Below are 24403 nucleotides of genomic sequence, written 5' to 3' on the forward strand. Positions count from 1 at the left end.
CACCTTTATATGTATTTCCTTGCATATGAACTGTTGACTTAAGTGTTGTGTAGTGTGTATGTCGTCTGTGGGGTCGCACAGAGTTGGACACGACTGAAGCAACTTAGCAGCAGCAGCAGTGTGTATGTAGATATCATGGAAGCGAAGGTGATGATGAGGGGAAATGTGGCAGAGGAAATGGAAAAATGTAAATAGGGCAAGATGAATAGTTTTGCTTCCCCAACCCAGATAACCACAATGGTGTGATTACTCACCTAGAGCCAGACATCCTGGAATGTGAAGTCAAGTGGGCCTTAGAAAGCATCAGTATGAACAAAGTTAATGGAGGTAATGAAATTCCAGTTGAGCTATTTCAGATCCTGAAAGATGATGCTGTGAAAGTGCTGCACTCAATATGCCAGCAAATTTGGAAAACTCAGCAGTGGCCACAGGACTGGAAAAGGTCAGCTTTCATTCCAATTCCCCAAAAAGGCAATGCCAAATAATGCTCAAACTACCACACAATTGCACTCATCTCACACACTAGTAAAATAATACTCAAAATTCTCCAAGGCAGGCTTCAACGGTACATGATTGGTGAACTTCCAAATGTTCAAGGTGAATTTAGAAAAGGCAGGGCAACCAAAGATCAAATCGCCAACATCCACTAGATCACTGAGGAAGAAAGAGAGGTCCAGAAAAACATCTACTTCTGCTTTATTGACTATGCCAAAACCTTTGACTGTGTGGATCACAATAAACTGTGGGAAATTATGAAAGAGATGGGAATACCAGACCACCTGACCTGCCTCTTGAGAAACCTATATGCAGGTCATGAAACAACAGTTAGAACTGGACATGGAACAACAAACTGGTTCCAAATAGGAAAAGTAGTATATCAAGGCTGTATATTGTCACCCTGCTTATTTAACTTGTATGCAGAGTACATCATGAGAAACGCTGGGCTGCAGGAAGCACAAGCTGGCATCAAGATTGCTGGGAGAAATATCAGTAACCTCGGATATGCAGATGACAGCACCCTTATGGCAGAAAGTGAAGAGGAACTCAAAAGCCTCTTGATGAAAGTGAAAGAGGAGAGTCAAAAGTTGGCTTAAAGCTCAACATTCAGAAGACGAAGATTATGGCATCTGGTCCCATCGCTTCATGGCAAATAGATGGGGAAACAGTGCAAACAGTGTCAGACTTTATTTTTGGGAGCTCCAAAATCACTGCAGATGGTGATTGCAGCCATGAAATTAAAAGACACTTACTCCTTGGAAGGAAAGTTATGACCAACCTAGATAGCATATTGAAAAGCAGAGACATTACTTTGCCAACAAAGGTTCATCTAGTCAAGGCTATGGTTTTTCCAGTGGTCGTGTATGGATGTGAGAGTTGGACTGTGAAGAAAGCTGAAAGCCGAAGAACTGATGCTTTTGAACGGTGGTGTTGGAGAAGACTCTTGAGAGTCCCTTGGACTGCAAGGAGATCCAACCAGTCCATTCTGAAGGAGATCAGCCCTGGGATTTCTTTGGAAGGAATGATGCTAAAGCTGAAACTCCAGTACTTTGGCTACCTGATGCGAAGAGTTGACTCATTGGAAAAGACTCTGATGCTGGGAGGGTTTGGGGGCAGGAGGAGAAGGGGACGACAGAGGATAAGATGTCTGGATGGCATCACCGAGTCGACGGACGTGAGTTTGAGTGAACTCCAGGATTTGGTGATGGACAGGGAGGCCTGGCGTGCTGCGATTCATGGGGTCGCAAAGAGTCAGACACGACTGAGTGACTGAACTGAACTGAACTGAACTGAAGGAGTTTGAAATCTAATGGAAATCTAATGGATTGTTTAGGCAAGTTTGGGGGAGAATTACTTCAGGAGCAATGTGTAAGGTGGAGGCATTAGAGAATAAATGGCCAAGACTGGGAAAACAAACCAATTATTATAATAGAAGACTGATGAAATAATAAGAATGAGAAATTTTGAAAGTCTGAGTTGAGGTAGTAGCCATGAAGTTGGCAAAAAGGATTTTTTTTTTTTTATTCACGCCCGGTGGGGCACGGGCCCCCTCGGCGCCCCGGGCCGCTCGCTCGGGCTGGCAGGATTTTAAAGGCATGGTGGGCAGCAAAAAAATAAAGAAAAAAGAAAAATTAAGAAAGAACAAAAGATATATCCCAAGTTTCTGGTAATTTTCAAAGAAGTAGGGGATTCAGAAAGAAGATGATACCCTTGTTGATAAGAATAATGAAACACTACAACTTATTGCTCTTATAGCTTATATGCTATTGCAATCACCCACAGAAGTGAAATGGACACACACCTGAAATTTGGTTCAGATTTCAACCACACATATATCAAGGGGTATATGAAAGTTATTGCTCACACAATGAGACTTTCTAGAAAGAGCAGGGCAAGCCTTCTGAGCAAATCCAAAATGTCTTTGTAGTGGAGTTGGAGAAGACTAGCCTTGGGCATTTTATGGTGGCTAGGCTGTAGCTCTAAGATGAAAATTCTCATTGGCCACCAGGGCTTCTACAGCTTGAATTTCTCTATGGCACCAGAGAAGGAGCATCGGGGCTTTCATATCAACCTTCCCAGATGCGGATCAAGAGAGAACTGGTGAGGCTTGAAAGTTGTCAGTGGTCAAACATCAAAAATAGAGTCAGGATCTTTATTACATATGCTTAGAGTAAGGTGTTTTTTGTTTTTTTTTTTTTCATTTCAACAGAGAAAATTATATCATTGTTATATATTTACATGCTTTAAAAGTGTAGTGAACGCTTGCCTGACATTTATTTTACTCTTCCTACATTGTGTAGCACATACCTCAGAAATTTAGATGGAACTAACCCTAACCCTAACCCTAACCCTTATCCCAAAAAATAAATCCAATTTGGATCAGTCCTGACCTATGGTGTTCCCTTGGCCATAACAAATGGTTTGAGAGTGGGCACCAAATACAGGACTTGCCCAAGGCTGTGAGACGTGGCACCCTCTCCCCTCCTACTCCACCCTCGATTTGAATGAGAAAGCATGTGGTCCTTGTTGTTGAAGGTAGTCATCTTGTGACCAAAAATTGAAGGAGACATGGAGCTGGAACGCTGATCAAATAAACAAAGATCTGTAGCATTGCAAATAGACAAAAAAATATAAGGAACAAGCTGCAAAAGTACAAGCTGTAAAAGTTTCAAACAGGCACTCTTCTGGCCCCTTGCTTTTCCCATATTCATTGTTCATTTATATGAGCCTTCAAATCAAATCAACATAGTTTGACTTTTCTGCTACTCATCCTCAATTTTCAGTGTTGAATATTGTGTGGAATGTTAAGTCAGTTTGAATTTGCTTGTTATGTGTGTGCATGCATGTTATGGACTGTAGTGTGCCAGGCTCCTCTATCCATGGAGTTCTCCAGACAAGAATACTGGAATGGGTTGCCATACCCTCCTCCAGGGGATCTTCCCGATCCAGGGATCGAACCTGCGGCTCTTGTGTCTCCTACATTGGCAAGCAGGCTCTTTACCACTAGTTTGTTATACCTTACCTCAAAATACTTTAGTGTAGATCATATGATATGCATTCATATATGTTACTTAATTTACTTTATCATCTAATGATCATCAGTTGCCATAATCTACAGTTCACACTAGAAGTATTCAGATGGTGTTTAATCAGAAAGACTGTTTTCCAAACACAGCAAGAATAAGTGCTTCAGCTATCACTGTCTTCCATTAACACTTCAGACTTCGCTAATCAATAAAATGAATGCTATAAGTGGGTTTTCATGTCTAAAATTAATTTTTTTGATTAGTATGATGGATATTATAAACTGACTCTCATAGATGAGCCAGTTGGGTTTATAATATGTAGATTGGTTAAAATATTTCAGAGAGAGTCCATACCTTTCATGACCAAGACAATAAGAAACACGGTAGTCACAGCTCTGTAGGAAAAACAGCCTTCAGACCTCCAACTTAAATGTCTGAAATCCTAACAATCTTAAGCATGTCAAAGGTGGAACAGTTTAATTTCAATTTAACTAAAGGAAGAATCATTCTCATTACAGAGATGACTGCATACATGATACTTATTATGGAGACAAAGAATAAATAATCAGGCCTTGCCCTTCTCTCCCCCTGTTCATCTTTGAAATATCCTCAATAATGCAGTGGTCTTTAAACTGAAATCTCAGGATTAGGTCATTAAACTTTATAAAAATGTTAAAAATGTTGAATTTTGTAATATTCTGAGTTAATTATAACTCCAAAATTATTCACATAATTCCAAATCCTTAATTAAATGTTGTATCTGTGGCTGCTAACACTACTTTATGTGATGCATATTGAAAAATCCAAACATGACCTAGGTTTTACATCTATATTAAACTATCACATTGCTTCCTTAGAACTTACTCTACCACTTTTGCATATGGAACAGGCAATACTCTGGGAAGAAAGCCATGCCAGAGCTGCTACAACTAAGATAAATTGAGTTGAATTAAACTTTTTCAAAAATTTTGGTCCACCACAGAATTAACATATCATGAGAAAACTCTGAAGTTTGAAAAATGGGATTTGAAAGATCATGGTGGAACCCCAAGCAGCATTCTCCTGAGAGTCTGATCACTTTTTTAAGTTGACCAGAAAAAGCAAAGTATGACATATGAACGGTGGAAGGGCCTTCCATTTATTTCTTTCAGTTTGGATATTAAGTGATTCTAATGATAAAAAGAATTCTTTGTCGTTATGTCAAAAGACACCTCACATAGGAAAAAATCACCCAAATATCTGAGAATTACTACTGTTAGAGACAATTCTACCTGCATATTTGTTAAGCTGTTATCCAGGAATACCTGGCTTACAATTTAAATTATAAATAAAACACTAATTAATTTTTTTCTTTGATGACAATTTCTAAGTTTGAAAGCATAGTTACAAGGATATAAAGGCACAAAGTGTATCAAACCTGCAGTGTCTAAATCTATTTCTGGCAATAAGCGACAAACAAAAAAAAAAAGCTTTTTGGGGAGGATGGGGGAGTATACTAACAAACAGCTAAAGCATTGTTTTAACTATTATTCATGTTATAAGTTTTTACATTATTTTAATACACTTATCAGAATCTTTGCTGGATGTGTATCTTAAACCCCAACATCATATACTACTTCACCTAATTTCTCTACCAATTTAACAAATGCCAATCATACCTTTAGATAATAATTAGAGATTAAGTGACAATGAAATTAGCTTTTACATTAAGGAAGTTACTTTTAAGTAAAGTTAGAGTTATATATAGCGTATCTATATAGATTTATGAGATACCCCAAATGTAGGATTATATAGAAATATTTGATAGCAAGACTTCTGAATTAAAAATGGATTATATGAGTCCTGTTGTGAGGAGTATGAATAATTCTGTGCTCTTTGTTTTCTGGTACTTTGCTATGAATCCTTGATCACCACGTGACTGAGGTGCATAGGCAACATTTCGCCCAACTTTATAATAATAGCATAAAATCTCTTTGTTAACACTCTGTAGTGACCTGAATATGTTTTACAATCACTGTATCTAAGACATATGTGTGTATGTTTATTATCTCCCAATTAGATTTACTCCCTAAAATATACAAACATCTGAGACTGAGTCTGTCTCTTTACAGAAATTCACTCCCCCATCAGCCTTAACAAAATTCTATCTCAACTCTCTGACTTTCCAGATTATTCTTCATCCAATTCAAAAAGTCCCTCTACTTCAATGTAGCTGATCTGTGAATGTTCATTCTTTGTTTTCTTCTTGCTCAGGTTTAGCCATTCTCTGTGGGTACTTTTTTCTTCTTGCCACAGGAGAAATTTATCCCCTTTCTACAGATGACTCTGGAACCTACAGGAGTCTTCCATACAAAATCTTCTCTCTTAACCCACATTAAGATACATGGCCCCTTCGTGGAACCACAGTCTTGTTGTGGTGAAGTTGCTCATGTAACTCAGTGAAGCTATGAGCCATGCTGTGTAGGGCCACCCAAGATGGACAGGTCACAGTGGAGAGTTCTGACAAAACATGATCCACAGGAGGAGGGAGTGGCCAGCCATGAGAACCCCATGAAGGAGGAGAAAAGGGTGTCAGACAATGAGATGGCTGGATGGCATCACCAATGCAATGGACACGAACTTGGGCAAACTCTGGGAGGTGGTGAGGAACAGGGAGGCCTGACATGCTGCAGTCCATGGGGTCGCAAAGAGGCAGACACAACTGGGTGACTGAACAACAACAAGATACCTGCTCCAACTCCAGCCATCACATCCACATTCTAACTGGCAGAACAAGGGAAAGGGAGAAGGAAAGGAAATGCCTCTTTTTAAGGTTAGGGCACAGAAGGTACATATATCATTTCATTTCACATCCCACTGGCCAGCCGTGCCTAGCTACAAGAGAAGCTGGGAAATGGCCTCTTCAGCTGCAGTTCTGAGGCCGCTGAGACTCAGAGATTCCACCACAAAGAAGGAAGGAGATGATATACACTGGAGAACAAGTGTTGTCCCTCTCACATCCACTATCTGATATTTCACTCCTGTTACTGCCTTGTTAAATATATATTCTTTTCATGTGGATGTACACTGAAAGGTTTTTGATCCCATTATCTGAGTTGGATGGAAAAGAATGCATTCATCAAACCAGTTGCTACATATCTTGTTCTTAAGGCTAAATTAATTCACTGTAAGAGTTGGACATGACTTAGCGACTGAACAGCAACAACAAACTTAAATTAACAAAGATATCACATCTGGCACAGTAGCTATGATCAGGGATACCTTGGTTGAGCTTGAGACAGTCTATAGTCGTCTCCCAGGATCCATCCAGTTTCTTCAGGAGCCAGATGAGTGAATCAAATGGAGATATGATAGTATGATAGGGATAACTACTCTGGCGTCCTTTAGATCTGAAGCCAGCAAACTTTATAAAGGGCTAGATAATATTTCTGGCTGTGCAGGCCAGGTAGTTTCTGTTCCAATCAGTGGACCCATTGTAAACCTTGGACAGAACTCCATTTTCCAACTACCCTAAATATTCTCTCACTCTAACTGAGGTCCTAATGATATATATGTTAGGTTTCCTGGTTTCAATGTTAACTAAAGCTTAGTGCCAACTGTTTTTAAAATGTGCATGGCCTTTGGTCTCTTTTGAGAAAGACTGTGGGAGTCACACACATATGCATGCCATGGTCATAACAGGGTCAATCCCCATGGGGACCTACAACTACAATGAATGGGTTCTGTGGTCTGAAAATTGGCTTAGATCTATAAATTGGACAAAGATCATGGCACATTTATTATGGCAGCCACACTCAGCCTCCCAGTTATCCATCCTTGCATTTTCTGCTGGTAGATGCTGAGTGATTACATTTATCACTGCCCATTGATTTTGCCCATAAGGCTATCACATTCTCCTAACTTATTTTGGTAACACAGTAAGTCTTGGCATTCATACCAAACTTGTCAGTCATTATAATAATTGTGAACTATATAAAAATGAACCCTTGTCTTCTGGTAATTAAGTGCCTCCACCCAACCACTAGTGTTTCAGGGTCCTATCATCTCCTTTGCTAACAATGAGATGAGGCCTATAAAGATCTCTCTTACTATAATTTCACCCTAAAGAGGAGCACTACCAAGCTACTGTCCAGTGGCTGTGCTTATTTCACCAGCACTTCCTTATGGTCTTGGTAAACTGTGAATCCTCTTGGCCTGCCCATGGAACATATTGATCTCACCGTCTGGCAGCCATACTTGTGTGTGTGTGTGTGTGTGTGTGTAGCATGCCTATTTTCTTAAGCTTTTACTCCCTTCCCTGAACTTTTGTGTGTTTGGCCCCTTAATAGGAAAGATCCCCTGGAGGAGGAAATGACAACTCACTCCAGTATTCCTGCCTGGGAAGTCCCATGGACAGAGGAACCTGGCAGGCTACAGTCCATGGGCTCACAAAGACCCAAACATGACTGAGCAACTGAGCACGCAGGCACACACGCACGCCAACATTTTACCATGGCAATGCTACCATATCACCTTTACATACCATTGACCATGTATCTTGGTTGAAATTTAGTCGTATTTAAAATTCAGCCTTTCTGACCATAAAGTCTTGTCTTGGCCCTCAGCTTTCTCTAGTCTCCCCTTGCAGGAAATGAGACCATGCTTGTATGCAAAAAAGACGTCCATTCAACTTCCCACGTGACTTTCAGTTTCCTGTTATTCACTCTCAGTCGTTCATTATCCTACTGTAGAACATCCGTGCTACTTAGCAACAACAATCCTGTCCCACTATCTTTCAGTTCAGTTCAGTTCAGTTCAGTTGCTCAGTCATGTCCAACTCTTTGCGACCCCATGGACTGCAGCACACCAGGCCTCCCTGTCCATCACCAACTCCCAGGGTTGACTCAAACTCATGTCCATTGAGTCAGTGATGCCATCCAACCATCTCATCCTCTCTCGTCCCCTTCTCCTCCTGCCTTCAATCTTTCCCAGCATTGGGGTCTTTTCCAAAGAGTCAGTTCTTCGTATCAGGTGGGCAAAGTATTGAAGTTTCAGCTTCAACATCAGTCCTTCCAATGAACACCCAGGACTGATCTCCTTTAGAATGGACTGGTTGGATCTCCTTGCAGTCCAAGGGACTCTCAAGAGTCTTCTCCAACACCACAGTTCAAAAGCATCAATTCTTCAGTGCTCAGCTTTCTTTACAGTCCAACTCTCACATCCATACATGACTACTGGAAAAACCATAGCCTGGACTAGATGGACCTCTGTTGGCAAAGTAATGTCTCTGCTTTTGAATATGCTGTCTAGGTTGTCATAATTTTCCTTCTAAGAGTAAGCATTTTTTAATTTCATGGCTACAATCACCATCTGAAGTGATTTTGGAGCCCAAAAAACTAAAGTCAGCCCCTGTGTTCACTGTTTCCCCATCTATTTGCCATGAAGTGATGGGTCTGGCTGCCATGATCTTAGTTTTCTGAATGCTGAGCTTTAAGCCAACTTTTTCACTCTCCTCTTTCACTTTCATCAAGAGACTCTTTAGTTCTTCTGCCATAAGAATGGTATCATCTGCATATCTGAGGTTATTGATGTTTCTCCCAGAAATCTTGATTGCAGTTTGTGCTTCCTCCAACCCAGCGTTTCTCATGATGTACTCTGCATATAAGTTAAATAAGCAGGGTGACAGTCTAAAGCTTTGACGTACTCCTTTTCCTATTTGGAACCAGTCTGTTGTTCCATGTCCAGTTCTAACTGTTGCTTCCTGACCTGCATACAGATTTCTCAAGAGGCAGGTCAGGTGGTCTGGTATTCCCAACTCTTTAAGAATTTTCCACAGTTTATTGTGATCCACATAGTCAAAGGCTTTGGCATAGTCAATAAAGCAGAAATAGATGTTTTTTTGGAACTCTCTTGCTTTTTGGATGATCCAATGGATGTTGGTAATTAGATGTCTGGTTCCTCTGCCTTTCTGAATCCAGCTTGAACATCTGAAAGTTCATGGATTACGTATTGCTGAAGCCTGGCTTGAAGGATTTTGAACATTACTTTGCTAGCGTGTGAGATGAGTGCAATTGTGCAGTGGTTTGAGCATTCTTTGGCATTGCTTTTCTTTGGGATTGGAATGAAAACAACTTTTCCAGTTCTGTGGCCACTGCTGAGTTTTCCAAATTTGCTGGAATATTGAGTGCATCACTTTCACAGTATCATCTTTTAAGATTTGAAATAGCTCAACTGGAGTTCCATCACCTCCACTAGCTTTGATCATAGTGATGCTTTCTAAGGCCCACTTGACTTCACATTCCAGGATGTCTAGCTCTAGGTGAGTGATCACACCATCTTGATTATCTGGGTCATGAAGATCTTTTTTGTACAGTTCTTCTGCATATTCTTGCCACCTCTTACCACTATCTTTAGAGCTACTATATTCTCCATATATCTCAAATATCTGAATTCTTTGGCAAATTCACTAGGCTTTTCTCTAGTTGTGAAAAATAGAGGCTACTCTCTAGTTGTACTACACAAGCTTCTTATCGCAGTGGCCTCTCTCTTTTGAAGCACGTGCTCTAGAGTGTTTGGTCTTCAGTAGTTGTGGCACATGGGCTCACTAGCTGCAGTTCTTGGGCTCTAGAGCAAAGCTTAGTAGTTGTGGTGAACAGGCCCAGCTGCCCTGCTGCATGTAGCATCCTCCCAGACAAGGAATCAAACATGTGTCCCCTGCACTGTCAGCTAGACTTCCACTAATGAGACTCTCTCAGGTAGGAAAGCTCCCAGAGTCATTTTTAAACAAGCTATTTAGAGGTGTGGCCAAGATGGCAGAGTAGGAAGACCCTGGGATGATTAATTCAGATGGACACACCAAAGATTTCACTATATAAGGAGAAACTATTTTTTCAATAATTTGAAAAATAGTATTGAAAAATACCCACATTTAAGTAACAATTCAACAGAAATCAGTATTAAATCTTCCGCAGAACGTTTTCTTACTTGAAAGTAAAATAAATTAACCATAAGTAAAAACTAGTTTTCTGAGATTGAGAGCCAAGAAAACATTTGCAGCTACTACATAATGAAAATTTACATTTCTGTATTAGAAGGTTAGAACCTTTTAAAGCAGTATCAGTTCCTTAGAGTTTGAGGAAAGTCAAAGTGTTGATAAAAGAGAACTTAAAAAAATTAGCACTCCATTAAATAATAAGAAGACACTTCTCTGATACTTCTACAAATCTTTCTTTACTTTGGAAAGGAAATTTCCAAATGACCTTATTTGAAGGTCATCCATTATTGGTCATCCATTATTGATATGGCGAAGGCAGTGGCACCCCACTCCAGTACTCTTGCCTGGAGAATCCCATGGACGGAGGAGCCTGGTAGGCTGCAGTCCATGGGGTCGCTAGAGTCGGACACGACTGAGCAACTTCACTTTCACTTTTCACTTTCATGCAATGGAGAAGGAAATGGCAACCCACTCCAGTGTTCTTGCCTGGAGAATCCCGGGGATGGGGAAGCCTGGTGGGCTGCCGTCTATGGGGTCGCACAGAGTCAGACACGACTGATGCGATTTAGCAGCAGCAGCAGCATTATTGGTATCGCTCATAGCATGTAGTTTCCCAAAGTTGGGAATAGAATAAGAAAACAACAAATGTCCTTGTGTATGAACAGTAAATGTATCTTCCCTGTAGCTCAGATGGTAAAGAATCTGCCTGCAATGCAGGAGACCTAGGTTCGATCCCTGGGTCAGGAAGATCCTCTGGAGAGGGAATGGCAATCCACTCCAGCATTCTTTCCTGGAGAATCCTATGGACAGAGGAGCCTGGTGGGCTACAGTTGTGGGGTCCCAAACAGTTGGACAGAACTGAGTGACTAACAGTGCTACACTGCTACTACAGAAGCCAATGAAACACCTCTTTGGATGTGGGGTTATATGTATCCTTCCTAGAAGAATAGTTTTGAGTAGTTCCATGTCTATTCTGAAACTTTTAATTATTGATTTAGTCATGGATGGTATTTGGTCAGGTGGTAAATGAGTAGATGAATAACATCACCCAGAAATACGACTGTTTTAATATGGTCAAAAGCCAGATATACTTGTGGTCTTTCCAAGTCAAACACTGCTTCTAATGTTATTGGTTTGGTTATTTGGGCTTTGGCCTTCTCTTGAAGAATGAGAAAGCGCTATATTTTTATATATGAAATACAATTTATTTATGTGGATATGAACGTTCCATGTGTCATTTACTAAGAGTCTATTTTCCTTGCAAACTGAGAATATTTTTTATCATTATTTTCAGGCAATGCTTTGGGGATATTGGAAGATACAGGGAAATGTCGTGGTGGGAGTAATAGTAATATTTATTTTAAAGCTTGGGTTAGTAAAACTCATTACATCTATTCTGGATCCATTTTTGGCTTAGTGAAGAGGAAAGTTTTACCAACTGATGGCCGTTTGATGACCTGCATGGAAAGAATTGGTAGACTCAAGAGAGCACAATTGAGAGAAGTGATCACATCATAAAATGTGACATCATTCTTTGGCACCAGCTGGCATCTTGTGCATGGAGAGTAACATACTCTCAACCACAAATTTTCCCCTTGTGGCTCACCAGAGGGCAGTGTGCAGTAATCAGTTCTACTGTGTCCTGCAATGGATGTCTCCTGTGAAAAAGCCAAGGTCAAATCATCAGAGCCAGACAACAGGAAAGACAATAGCATATGGAAGTTGTTTTGTTATGTTTCCATTCCCCCTACAAGGAATTTTTAATGCTTAGAAATTAACCAATCATACTAGGTGTGATGAATTTTTATGAGTTTTTCATAAATTCTGTGTAACAGTTTCAAATTTATGACAAAAGCTTTGGGATCACTAAACTCAATTCTCCTCTTTAGATTTACAGATGCATAATACTATCCAGAGGTAAGTAAATTCCCTTCCTTTATCTATCTCACACTTGAATTCTCAAGGGTTTTTAATTCTACACACAGATTAAATAATTAAGAGAATATTAATTGAACATTGGAATGTAGGGTATAACAAGATAAAGCACCTATTAACCTTGCTCAAAAGGAACTTGAAATATATCAATGCATTAAAGTGCAAATGAAAATTTGAATACATGATCAAAATTATACAAAGTAGGTGATTTATATAAACTTCTATGAGACTTTGGAGAATGGAAAGATCAAGGCTTTGGGGGAGAGTTCAGAGTCAAAATTTAGTCTTAGAAATGAGTCAAAATTCATTTAGATGTATTGAGAGTGATAAAAACACATCTTCTATGAAAGTAACATCATGGATACTAGGATTTTAGGGTATATAAAAGGTAGTTGTGGGAAATAATGCTAGAGGGCTGCATTGTAAATAGGTCCTTGAGAGCATTGCATATTAGCCATGTTCCCAAAACTGAACTGACAATGGAAATTTATAGGAGCATAAAGTCAGCATTAGTATTGTTTACCAAGAAAATTGTGTAGTATGGTGCAGGAGTGGACTGGATAAGTGAGAATCTAACACATGAACATCACCAGATGGTCAATACTGAAATCAGATTGATTATATTCTTTGCAGCCAAAGATAGAGAAGCACTATACAGGTCAGAAAAAACAAGACCAGAAGCTGACTGTGGCTCAGATCATGAACTCCTTATTGCCAAATTCAGACTTAAACTGAAGAAAGTAGGGAAAACCACTAAACCATTCAGGTATGACCTAAATCAAATCCCTTATGATTATACAGTGGAAGTGACAAATAAATTCAAGGGATTAGATCTGATAGACCAAGTACCTGAAGAACTATGGACATAGGTTCATGACATTGTACAGGAGGCAGTGATCAAGACCATCCCCAAGAAAAACAAATGCAAAAAGGCAAAATGGTTGTCTGCAGAGGCCTTACAAATAGCTGTGAAAAGAAGACAAGTGAAAGGCAAAGGAGAAAAGGAAAGATATATCCATTTGAATGCAGAGTTCCAAAGAATAGCAAGGAGATATAAGAAAGTCTTCCTAAGTGATCAATGCAATGAAACAGAGGAAAACAATAGAATGGGAAAGACTAGAGATCTCTTCAAGAAAATTAGAGATACCAAGGGAACCCAGATAACCACAATGGTGTGATCACTCACCTAGAGCCCAACATCCTTGAAGGCGAAGTTAAGTGGGCCTTAGGAAGCATCACTACAAACAAAGCTAGTGGAGGTGATGGAATTCCAGTTGAGCTATTTCAAATCCTAAAAGATGATGCTGTGAAAGTGCTGAACTCAATAAGCCAGCAAATTTGGAAAACTCAGAAGTGGCCACAGGACTGGAAAAGGTCCGTTTTCATTCCAATCCCAAAGAAAGGCAATGCCAAAGAATACTCAAACTACCACACAGTTGCACTCATCTCACATGCTAGCAAAGGAATGCTCAAAATTCTCCAAGCCAGGCTTCAACAGTACGTGAACTGTGAACTTCCAGATGTTAAAGCTAGATTTAGAAAAGGCAGCAGAGCCAGAGATCACATTGCCAACATCCATTGGATCATTGAAAAAACAAGAATATTCCAGAAAAAACATCTACTTCTGCTTTATTGACTATGCCAAAGCCTTTGACTGTGTGGATCACAACAAACTGTGGGAAATTCTTAAAAAGATGGGAATACCAGACCACCTGACCTGCCTCTTGAGAAATCTACATGCAGGTCAGGAAGCAACAGTTAGAACTGGACATGAAACATCAAAGTGGTTCCAAATAGGGAAAGGAGTACATCAAGGCTATATATTGTCACCCTGCTTACTTAACTTCTATGCAGAGTAAATCATGAGAAATGCTGGGCTGGATGAAGCACAAGCTGGAATCAAGATTGCCAGGAGAAATATCAATAACCTCAGGTATGCAGATGACACCACTCTTATGCCAGAAAGCAAAGAAGAACTAAAGAGCCTCCTGATGAAAGTGAAAGACGAGAATGAAAAAGTTGGCTTAAAACTCAACATTCAGAAAACGAAGATCATGGCATCTTAGATCGTCCCATCACTTCATGGCAAATAGATAGGAAAGCAATGGAAACAGTGACAGACTTTATTTGGGGGGGGGGGGTCCAAAATCACTGCAGATGGTGACTGCAGCCATGAAATTAAAAGACACTTATTCCTTAGAAGGAAGGTTATGACCAACCTAGACAGCATATTAAAAAGCAGAGACATTACTTTCCCAACAAATGGCCATTTAGTCAAAGCTATGGTTTTTCCAGTAGTCTTGTATGGATGTGAGACTTCGACTATAAAGAAAGCTGAGTGCCAAAGAATTGATGCTTTTGAACTATCATGTTGGAGAAGACTCTTGAGAGTCCCTTGGACTGCAAGGAGATCCAACCAGTCCATTCTATAGGAAATTAGTCCTGAAATATTCATTGGAAAGACTGATGCTGAAGCTGAAACTCCAATACTTTGGCCACCTGATGCCAAGAACCACCTCATTGGAAGAGACCCTGATGCTGGGAAAGATTGAAGGCAGGAGGAGAAGGGGACAACAGTGGATGAGCTGGTTGGATGGCATCATTAACTCAATGCACGTGAGTTTGAGTAAACTCTGGGAGCTGGTGATGGACAAGGAGGTCTGGTGTGCTGCTGTCCATGGGATCATAAAGAGTCAGACACAACTGAGTGACTGAACTGAACTGAACTGAAAGGTTGGGAGTTGAGTCAAAAGGTTATTTCAGTATCATGTGGATTTTGAGATTGAAAAGAAGGCCAACAAAGGTACATAAAAGTCAAAACTAAGTGGATGTGGGTGAAGTGAAAAGAGAGCATAGTTTGAGGTTGTGAGCCCAAGCAGAAGGATAATGACATTGAAAGATAGGTCCCAGAAGAGGTAGGTTTGGGGAAGAAATGGATACATCCACCAAAAATCTTCAATAGAAAATCTTCGTCAAATCTCTATGAAGTGAAATCTTCCTCTTTTTTTCCAAATTAATTCAGATGAAGAACTCATTATTTTTGATACCCTCAAAAGTCTTCTCCAACAACAAACTTGTTTATTGAAATGTTTTGAAATTTTAAAATGTGAAAGTCTAAGAGGAGTTTATTTTACACTCTGGTTAACAGGCTTGAATTATATCATCATGTCAAATGGAAGGAAATGCAAGGTGTTCTCTCACCACTAAGGAAAATAAGATTCATAAAAATTTATTATTATTTAAAAAATTAAAAATATCCTAATTTTACCAGGTAGTGAATTTCTGCTTAATGAAAAGAAAAGAGCTGGAATTTTTCACCCATGCAAGAACCATACTCTGTATTTTTTTCTTTTCTAATAAAAAAATATGTGATAGAACATTTAAATGAATCAATAATGATATTATTGAAAAAAACAAAAACATATATAACTTCCTTTAATATTTTCAAACATGTTTCTTATATTAACCTAAAAGGCTGTGATGGAAGCACAGTTGCTCAAACACATTGTAATATTTTTCCCTAATTTGGTTGACAGTTACAAAACCCAGAGACAAAGCTATGAAAGAAACTTTTCCAGTTAAAGCATCTGCTTTTGTGGCAAGTTTTTCAATCAATCATATAGGAAGTTTTGGAGTTGCCTTGAGTTCATCTGTTAGTTTTTCTACTCAAATTAAATAAATGACATCATAAGTAAAATAGACTCTTTTCTTGGCCACTAAAAAAAAAAAAAGAATCCATTACTAAATTTTCTCACTAAACTGAATTTTTATCATCCTACCTTTCATCTCGACCCTTTAAATACTTGTTTATCAGATAACTTTTGTCCATCCCTGTGGACTTAGAGCTTGAATTTTTTTATGTGTAAACCACTTAGTCTTCCACATTTTAATCATTTTCTCTCCACTCTGCCCTCATACTCATATAATTTATTTAGAACAAAATAAGCCTTTCATCTTAGTAGGCTATTATGCGTGATATTTCTTAGTGAATGTCTTATCAAATTAGACCTTTTATGCTTTATGCTACTATTAATACCACTCCTCTTGGTCCCCAAGATGGTCTGAAGTACTATAGGAAGCCCTCTTGAGTCAACACCATCAGGACTTTAGGTGAACTTCAGAAACTGACACCACCACATTGTTCTGTGATCACCCCTTCTCTTGTTTATGTATCAATACAGGAATGTGAACCCTCTAAGGGGAAGGATGGTTTCTAATTTAAGAAGTTCTCTGAGTTCAACTTGCTAGAAAGCAAGAAAGGAGTGGAGATGTCAAATAGTGACAAGATTTCTGGAAGTGGAGAAGGTTGTGATTTTGGCTGGTATTCCACTAAAGGAAAAAAAGGTGGTACCAGAAAATGAGATTATAATTATTATCCAAAGATCAGAAAACAGAAAAAAAATCTCTGTTCTTCCCTTTCAGAGATAATGTCTCCAATATACCTTTATTTGTGTAAGTAATCAGTTAATTATTTACAGTAAAATACACATAAGATTTACCGTCTTACCCACTTCCAAGTGTATTCAGTGACATTATATACACTCACGTTGTTGTGCGCCCATCAGCACCACCTGTCTCCAGAACCCTTCATCTTGCTACCCCATGCTAAGTCACTTCAGTCGTGTCTGACTTTGTGTGACCCCATAGACGGCAGCCCACCAGGTTCCCCCGTCCCTGGGGTTCTCCAGGCAAGAACACTGGAGAGGGTTGCCATTTCCTTCTCCAGTGCATGAAAGTGAAAAGTGAAAGTGAAGTCGCTCACTCCTGTCCGACTCTAGCGACCCCATGGACTGCAGCCTACTAGGCTCCTCCATCCATGGGATTTTCCAGGCAAGAGTACTGGAGTCGGGTGCCATAAAATCTTCATTCCCTCCTCCCCACAGCACCTAGAAACCACCACTCTACTTTCTCTCTCTATGAATTCGATTACTTAAGGTAACTCATGTGTGAAATTAGCTATTTGTTTCTTTGTGACTGGTTCTACTTCACTTACATGCCTTAGCATGTGTCAGAATTTTCTTCTTTTTTAAGTCTGAAAAATACCTGTGTGTGTGTGTGTGTGTGTGTGTGTGTGTGTGTGTGTGTGCGCTCGCATGCGCGATCTGTCTTTGGCTTTTGGGTTGTTTCCATAATTTAGCTATTGTGAATAAGCTGCCGTGAACATGGATGTATAAATCTCTCTTCAGGTAGCTCTTTTCATTCTTTTGGGTGTATATTCAGAAGCAGAATTACTGGATCATATGACAATTCTATTTTTAATTTTTTGAGGAAGCACCATGCAGTTTTAATTACTATAACTTTATAGTAAGCTTTGGAATCGAGAAGTATGAGACATTTAACTTTGATCTTCTTTTTCAAAATTGTTTTGGATACTCAGGGTCCCTTGAGATTTTATATGAATTTCAAGATGGGTTTTTCTAATTCTACCAGAAAAAGTCTTTGGGATTTTTTGATAGGACCTTGATTGCTTTGGATCAATTATTGATCCCTTTGTGTAGCATTGATATCTTAACTTAAGTTGGAAGTGAGGTGAAGTCACTCAGTCGTGTCCGACTCTTTGTGACCCCATGGACTGTAGCCTACCAGGCTCCTCTGTCCATGGGATTTTCCAGGCAATAGTACTGGAATGGATTGTCATTTCCTTCTCCAGAGAATCTTCACGACCCAGGGATTGAACCCGGGTCTCCCGCATCGTAGACAGACGCTTTACCGTCTCAGCCACCAGGGAAGTCCTGGTAACATATGTTGGAAGATAAGTCCAATAACATATTGGAAGATAAGTCTTCCAATCTCCAATATTTCTATAAGGCTGAAAACAAGCGCTATTTTAAAAAGACCATTTATTGGATGAAAAGCACTTGAAACATTTTATTCAAGGCTCTCATGATGTCAAATTCCAAGCAGTTGGTAAGAGATTGAGGATTGGAGTTATCTAATAAAAAATTAAAACACAACCAGAGGAGGAGGCAGCAGAAAAATTTAAAAACACAGCTTTGTTGTTATTCCCATGTATATTAGACTTTGTTTATATATTTTTATTATATTCTTACTGATCTATATCTATGGTGATATGTCACCATATCACAGTTTTAATTATTATAATTTTATAATTTGCTCTAATGTTTAGTGGGTGGAATATCTGTATATTGTTCTCTCATTAATAAATTAATCTTGCTCATGATTCTTTTTGAGAAAACTTCATAAGAATTTTACCAAATTTTAAAAACATTTTCATTAAAATCCTATTTAAATCACAGTAAGTGTATAAATTAATTTGAAGGGACTGGATATTTTCATAATATTGAAACTTCAACATCCAAGAATGAGGTATGTCTTTTCATTTATTCAAAATTTGTTTAAGAAAAGTCCTATTGACTTCTTTAAGCATTTTCTACTATTGTTAAGTTTGATATATATAATGATTGTAAAATTTCATCACCATCTTTCCTAAGTGAATAATAATTGTTATTGCTGGCATGGAAAATAAACCCACAAATTTCTATGATTTTAGCATTAATTCATCTGAGTTTTGCAGAGTAAAGAGAGTCACATTCAGCAATAATGAATATTTTGTTCTCCTATCTGTAATTGCACTTGGCTGTACATGGACATATGTCAGTAAAGAAGAGTGGTGTAAGCATGCATCATGCACTGTTTTTCATTTTTACTAGAATACCTCTAATGTTTTACCATTAAACATTCTAGAACACAAGAAATTATCATGATTTAAAGGTATGGATTTATTTTTTATTAAGGATTGGATTTTGAAGCTTATCGAATATAATTTCTGTATTGTATCAGTCTGAGCTTGGCATTTCAAGTAATCCATGTACTAAGTTTAATGTGGAAATTATGGAATTACATATCTTGTGGAAGAACTACAGAAACAAAGGTCAGGGAGTTAAAACCTGAAGATCTCAGTCTGAACTCAGAGTAGGTGGTTCACAAATCCCATATTTGCAACCACCTCAGAGATAATGGTCTCTCCTTCTCTTGAATCCTAAAAATCTCATGTCAGTGCATCTTATTGGCAACTTCTGACTAGGAGTTGCAGCCTGTGACTTCTTCTCTACAATGAAAGGGTGAAGAAGTGATGCCAAGTGAATGACTATCCACTCCAATTTATGAAGATGATCATTACTACAAAGAGCATATAAGTTTCTTTTAATGTGATGAATTGTATCACTTGTTATCACTAAATTGTGTCCAACTCATTGGTTTGAAATAAAACCTACCTATTTTTTTTAATATATCATCAAATTTAGTTTAAAACTCTATTTTATTTAGCTGTTTTTTTTTTTTGCATTGTATTTATGAAAGAGTTCTGCAGCTGTACTGTGGTATCTTTATCCAATTTTGCTACTGAACAAAGATTATACTTGCTTTATAAAATGAAGGCTGTCATCTTTTTCTGTATTCTAAAAGAATTTAAATTTATCATTTGTAATTATCTGTTACTAGATAATTAGAAATAACCTACAAACAGTTCTGGATCCAATACCCTTTTTACCTCTCCCCATTTTCCCCTAATTTTATGAGTAAATATAGATCTGTGCTCTTTTCAATTTAAACAATATTATAATAGGAAAAATAAGCTTTCTAAAGCTGAAGAAACATGTTCACTTGTAATGAAAATAGTTCAATAACCGAATTGGGCTAAATTAATATAAAAGTACTAATACTTAGATACATTAGGATGAAATTTTTAATTTCAAAGGAAAAGAATATTCTACACCATGGCAGCCAGTTAACACAGATTGCCTTTAAAGCGGTAAAACTCAGATCAGCCTTGGGCCTGAATATAAATTTAAAGGAAAGAAAAGACTGTATCCTTTTGAAATAAAGTTTTTTAACCTCCAAAAGTGCAACTAAATTGTTCTTTACATAAGAAATCAACAGAAAGACATTCTTATATGTGCAGAGACTCAGAAGGTATGCTGCTGCTGCTGCTGCCAAGTCGCTTCAGTCGTGTCCGATTCTGTGCGACCCCAGAGACGGCAGCCCACAAGGCTCCCCCATCCCTGGGATTCTCCAGGCAAGAACACTGGAGTGGGTTGTCATTTCCTTCTCCAGTCAGAAGGTATATGACCCAAATAGTCTTAATTAAAATGTTTTCAAATATAAGTCTCTAGCCAATGGGAAATGTCTCAAATAAACAATAAGAGAGATAACATCACAAAAGAGAGGAAAAATGATAATATAGAAGAATCAAGAGAAGCATCAAAGGCAGTTCAAAATTGAATTAAATAAAACACTTGGCTTTGACTAGATGGACTTTTGTTAGCAAAGGAATGTCTCTGCTTTTTAATAATCTGGTCCCTGATCATGGGACCAGACCAGGTGGCTCTTTAGTTCTTCTTCACTTTCTGCCATAAGGGTAGTGTCATCTGTATATCTGAGGTTATTGATATTTCTCCCGGCAATCTTGATTCCAGCTTGTGCTTCATCCAGCCCAGCATTTCTCATGATGTATCCTGCATATAAGTTAAATAAGCAGGGTGACAATATACAGCCTTGACATATTCCTTTTCCTATTTGGAACCAGTCTTTTGTTCCATGTCCAGTTCTGACTGTTGCTTCCTGACCTGCATACAGATTTCTCAAGAGGCAGGTCAGGTGGTCTGGTATCCCATCTCTTTCAGAATTTTCCAGAGTTTGTTGTGGTCCACACAGTCAAAGGCTTTGGCATTTGTCAATAAATGACAATAAATATATAGTCAATAAAGCAGAAGTAGAATTTTTTCTGGAACACGCTTGCTTTTTCAATGATCCAACAAATGTTGGCAATTTGATCTCTGGTTCCTCTGCCTTTTCTAAATCTAGTTTGAACATCTGGAAGTTCATGGTTCACATATTGCTTAAGCCTGGCTTGGAGAATTTTGAGCATTCCTTTGCTAGCATGTGAGATGAGTGCAATTGTGTGGTAGTTTGAGCATTCTTTGGCATTGCCTTTCTTTGGGATTAGAATGAAAATGGACCTTTTCAGTCCTGTGGCCACTTCTGAGTTTTCCAAATTTGCTGGCTTATTGAGTTCAGCACTTTCACAGCATCATCTTTTAGAATTTGAAATAGCTCAACTAGAAATCCGTCACCTCCTCTAGCGTTGTTCGTAGCAATGCTTCCTAAGGCCCACTTGACTTTGCCTTCCAGGTTGTCTGGCTCTAGGTGAGTGATCACACCATCATGATTATCTGAGTCATGAAGATCTTTTTTGTACAGTTCTTCTGTGTATTCTTGGCACCTCTTCTTAATATCTTCTGCTTCTATTAGGTCCGTACCATTTCTGTCCTTTATTGAGCCCATCTTTGCATGAAATGTTCCCTTGGTATCTCTAATTTTCTTGAAGAGATCTCTAGTCTTTCCCATTCTATTGTTTTCCTCTATTTCATTGCACTGATCACTTAGGAAGGCTTTCTTATCTCTCCTTGCTATTCTTTGGAACTCTGCATTCAAATGGATATATCTTTACTTTTCTCCTTTGCCTTTCACTTGTCTTCTTTTCACAGCTATTTGTAAGGCCTCCTCAGACAACCATTTTGCCTTCTTGCATTTGTTTTTCTTGGGGATGGTCTTGATCACTGTCTCCTATACAATGTCATGAACCTCCGTCCATAGTTCTTCAGGCACTCGGTCTATCAGATCTAATCCCTCGTATCTATTTGTCACTTCCACTGTATAATCATAAAGGGATTTAATTTAGATCATATCTGTATGGTCTAATGGTTTTCCCTACTTTCTTCAATTTAAGAATTGAATTTGAATCCAAATTCAAATTTCTGAATTTGACAATAAGGAGTTCATGCTCTAAGCCACAGTCAGCTCCCAGTCTTGTTTTTTTCTGACTGTGTAGTGAGTGCTTCTCCATCTTTGGCTGCAAAGAATATAATCAATCTGATTTCAGTATTGACCATCTGGTGATATCCATGTGTAGAGTCTTTTCTTGTATTGTTGGAAGAGTGTGTTTGCTATGAACAGTGCATTCTCTTGGCAAATTCTATTAGCCTTTGCCCTGCTTCACTCTGTACTCCAAGGCCAAATTTGCCTGTTACTCCAGGTATTTCTTGACTTTCTACTTTTGTATTCCAGTCCCCTATAATTAAAAGGTTATCTTTTTTTTGGTTTTGCCATTTTTGCATTGTGAGTGGGCTTTTGAAATGACAATTTTGAGCCTTGTTTTCTGTGCTAATGTTCAGTACAAGATGGTAGACACTACAGTGACAGCTGCGCAGCACTGGAGGGGCTCGAAGGAGATAACATACATTCAAGGGCAGAGAAGCCCCAGCCAGACATTAGGTGCTGAAGTGGTGGCTGCACGGTGCTGGAGCGACTGTGAGGAGATAACCTGCGTCCCAGAGCAAAGAAGAAGCCCCAGCAAGATGGTAGGAGGGGTGAAATCATGTTTAGAATCAAACCCCATACCTGCCAGAAACGCTCAGATGGCTCAAACAAACCTTGTGCACACCAGGACCCAGGGACCCCAAAGAGACTGAGATAGAACTGTGTTTCCATGTCTCCTGTGGAGGTATGGGTCAGCAGTGGCCTGCTGCAGGGGCAGGGGCTCTGGGTACAGCAGACTTGGGCATGGCATAAGCCCTCTTGGAGGAGGTCACCATTAACCCCACCATAGAGCCACCAGAACTTACACAGGACTGGAGAAACAGACTCTTGGTGGGCACAAACAGAACCTTGTGTGCACCAGGACCCAGCAGAAAGGAGCAGTGACTCCACAAGAAACTGACCCAGACTTGCCAGTAAGTGTCCAGGAGACTGCGGCAGAGGCATGGGTTGGTGGTGGCCTGCTGCAGTGCTGGGGGCATTGAGTGTAGCAGGGCATGCATGGGACCTTTTGAAGGAAGTCACCATTATCTTAATTACCTGCACCATAGTTTGGCCCCAAGGAAATGACAGGGAGGGAACACAGCACCACTCATTAACAGAAAACTGGATCAAAGATTTACTGAGCATGGCCCCCCATTCATCAGAACAAGACCCTGTTTCCCCCTCAGTCAGTCTCTCCCATCAGGAAGCTTCCATAAGCCTCTTATCCTTCTTCATCACAGGGAAGACAGACTGAAAACCACAATCATGGGAAACTAACCAATCTGATCAAATGGGCCATAGCCTTGTCTAACTCAATGAAACTATGAGCCATGCTGTGTAGGGTCACCTAAGACAGACAGGTCATGATGGAGAGTTCTGACAAAATATGGTCCACTGGAGAGGGGAATGTCAAACCACTTTACTATTCTTGCCTTGAGAACTGCATGAACAGTATGAAAAGGCAAAAAAATAAGACACTGAAAGATGAACTCCCCAAGTCAGTAGGTGCCCAATGTGCTATGGGAGATCAATGGAGAAATAACTCCAGAAAGAATGAAGGGATGGAGCCAAAGCAAAAACAACACCCAGTTGTGGATGTGACTGGTGATGGAAGTAAAGTCCGATGCTATAAAGAGCAATATTGCATAGGAACCTGGAATGTTAGGTCCATGAATCAAGGCAAATTGAAAGTGGTCAAACAGGAGATGGCAAGAGTGAACATCAACATTTTAGGAATCAGCAAACTAAAATAGACTGGAATGGGTGAATTTAACTCAGATGACCATTATATCTACTACTGTGGGCAAGAATCCCTTAGAAGAAATGGAATAGCCATCATGGTCAACAAAAGAGTCTGAAATGCAGTACTTGGATGCAATGTCAAAAACCACAGAATGATCTCTGTTCATTTCCAAGGCAAACCATTCAATATCACAGTAATCCAAGCCTATGCCCCACCAGTAATGCTGAAGAAGCTGAAGCTGAATGGTTCTAATGAAGACCTACAAGACCTTCTAGAACTAACACCCCCCCCCAAAAAAAAGTATAGCAAAGAGAAAACATTGAAAATAGAAAATAGAGGAGCATAAATATTTAAGGAACTGTTAGAAGAAAATCTAGTGAAATGGGCTGAGAAAAAAAAAGTCAATAA

This window comes from Bos taurus, chromosome 5, assembly GCF_002263795.3.
Source record: "Bos taurus isolate L1 Dominette 01449 registration number 42190680 breed Hereford chromosome 5, ARS-UCD2.0, whole genome shotgun sequence".
In the NCBI taxonomy this organism is placed as follows: Eukaryota; Metazoa; Chordata; class Mammalia; order Artiodactyla; family Bovidae; genus Bos; species Bos taurus.